This window comes from Colobus angolensis, unplaced genomic scaffold (genome assembly GCF_000951035.1).
Source record: "Colobus angolensis palliatus isolate OR3802 unplaced genomic scaffold, Cang.pa_1.0 Scaffold238, whole genome shotgun sequence".
Taxonomy (NCBI): domain Eukaryota; kingdom Metazoa; phylum Chordata; class Mammalia; order Primates; family Cercopithecidae; genus Colobus; species Colobus angolensis.
In genome coordinates this window covers 1,670,360-1,673,211 of record NW_012115577.1, presented here as the reverse complement: position 1 = coordinate 1,673,211, position 2,852 = coordinate 1,670,360, and positions in this window count along the sequence as shown.

The window sequence follows — 2,852 nt, the reverse complement described above, 5'->3', positions numbered from 1 at the left end:
GGGTAAAGCAGTTTCCATGGCAGTTAGATTTTTTTAAAAAACTTCTTTCATTGCCCCCACCTTTTTTGTTGTTGTTGTTTCAAGTGAGTTATGAGTTTCTTTTTAACTGAATTGTATAAGCAAAATATCTGCAAGTAGCCTTGAATTAGTAACAAATCAATCTTTTGTTTACCAGTCTTGTGTGCTTAATTAGCAAATGTGGGCAGGGAAGAATTTTAACTGTTTTTTTTTTTCTTTCTTCACTTTTTCCTTTTTTGGCTTTTGCATGGCACAAAAAACAAAATTTTTATGTTGAACATGGATATCTTATATTATTGCTCTGAGATCAAGATTTTGACCTATTTGGTCTGAGGGCCTAACTTTTATAAACATTTTTTTTCTTTTATGTTACTAATTTTTCAATTAAGTGTTTCATTATTGTACATAGTTGTTAGGGAAACCTAAATTTATATCTAGGTGGTTGATTACCATGGAGCTATTGTAATCTGTGAAGTCATTAATTTCAAAGCCTTTAAGACTGTTTTCTTTCCTTGACTGAAATGCCATAAGCAGTGAGTTTTATCTCAACACCTGTAGAAATGTCAGCAGGTTCAAGAAGGCAGAAAAAAAAAAAAGAGAGAGAGAGAAAACTTCTACATATTAACTCTATAATTGCTGGTTTTTAAAAATAATGACCATTTCAGTTCTGAATTTTCCTTCATTTTGCCCATCTACTTATAAATGTGCACAAGAATGGGCCATAATGTATAGCCAGCAGGACTCTTAGAAAACTTGCCATGCCTTAATTGTTAACAACGCCAATCTGTTTATCACTCTTTCAAGAGCAAAGAAAATTATATAAATTCCATCAAGGAATGTTAGGAGTTTTGACCTGTAATCACTGGAAACTGTAGGAGATAATAAATACTTGTTGTTCTGAGCTACTAAATCTTAGGTAATTTGTTATGCAAAAGTAAATAACTAATATAGCTTCAAAAGAGAGGATGAATTATTGCACTTTAATTTTCTTGTGCTCTAAATTTATTATTATTACTATTATTATTGAGACAGGGTCTTACTCTGCCACCCAGGCTGGAGTGCGGTGGCATGCTCATGACTTATTGCAGCCTTGACCTCCCAGGCTCAAGTGATCCTCCTACCTCAGCCTATCTAGTACCTGGGCCTACAGGCATGCACCACCATGCCCAGCTAATTTTTCTATTTTTTGTAGAGATGAGGTTTCACCATGTTGCCAAGGCTGATCTTGAACTCCTGGACTCAAGTGATCCACCTGCCTCGGCCTCCCAAAGTGCTGGAATTATAGGCATGAGCCACTACACTTGGTCCTGAGTGGCTTTTAATTAGCCATCAGTGCCCATTTTGAATGTTTATTTTTGCTCCTGGAAGATTGTCAGGAATAGGCATGGAAAAGGAGTCAAACAAAAATAAACCAAGATAAGAATGTTCACAAATATTTTCACCAAGGCGTGCAGATTGAACAAAATATTAAACCAGGTGTGTGACGAAAAGTGAATTCACCACAAAATAACTTGCCTCACAGACAACATGTAAGTTCTGTAGAAACCAGAGTACTCAATCCAGAAAGGCCCTACTAGAAAAGACCAATAGTCTTTTATCATACAGGAGCTGTGCATGGTTCTTTACTAAGGGGACTGTATCCAAACCAGATTCCAAATAATATAAGAAAACCTCTACCAAAGGAGGGAGGCTCAGCCTGAGGGAAGACACCAGGGCAGGAAAGGCCAGCTGTGGAAGCACACAGCTCAAAGGGCTCGAGTGAGTATGGCACACCAGTTCCAATGATCACTGATTCCTTCTGATAGAGACCTTTTAAACATTTTCTTATTTTTAGAAATGAGGGTCTCCCTACCTTGCCCAGGCTGGCCTCGAACTCCTAGGCTCTGGCAATCCTTCTCCTCAGCCTCTGAGTAACTAGGACTACAGGTGTACATCACTGCACTAGGTTTTGATAGTGACCTTTTCCAAGTCCTGTTTCTGACACCATAGCCATCAACAAAAATAGGAACAGAGAAAGGCTCTCTAAAAGAAAAATATTTATTTGGAAATAGAGCATTGCAATTGGAATAAACTATGTGTGTGTGGGGGGAGGTAAAGGAAGACAAAGGTTTTTAAAGGGCTACAATAACCACTAACAAGGTTGACATCAGTCCAAGTTTGGACAGGCAGTTGCTGGGCTGATAACCTTATAGAAGTATTTTTATGTAAAGCTGTTATTGCCCTTGTGCAAGATTGTGATTTTTGTAGTCTTTTGTGATAGTTTTTGTTATCAGGTATATAAGCATAGGAACACTCTATTCATGGCCTTCCCAGCTCTATTTGCCAAGGTTAAAAAAAATATTAGTGGCTCCATTTTGATTCTGCCAACTTCCACACTAACACAGCAGGATCATACCTCGAACTCTGGATGCAGGCGAGAACAAGCACAGACACAGTTAGCAGTGGGATCCCACCTCAGCTTGCTCCTCTCCCAGCCATCTGCATACACAGGCCCTTCACCCTCACCCAGTCTCTAGGACATTAGGAAAACACAGGCACAAATGGGGAGCAGTTGTGATACACAAACCCAAATCTCCACAATCTCCAGCAGGAAGTCTTTCCTGAAGTCTGCAGCCTCGGTGCTTCCTTCAGTAGAACCCCAAGATGTGCAGACTATGACCCTACAACACTCTTCCTCCCAATAACCACAGGGCTCACTTACCCAACTCCTTTAGGACTTCATTCTCTCAGTTAAGGTTGTTCTCAGGGGAATATCTAAAAATTACCACCAGCTCCTTCATCTCCCCCACTCCTTATTCTCCCTGTCACCTCAGCACTTGGGAGGTTCTGGCTCC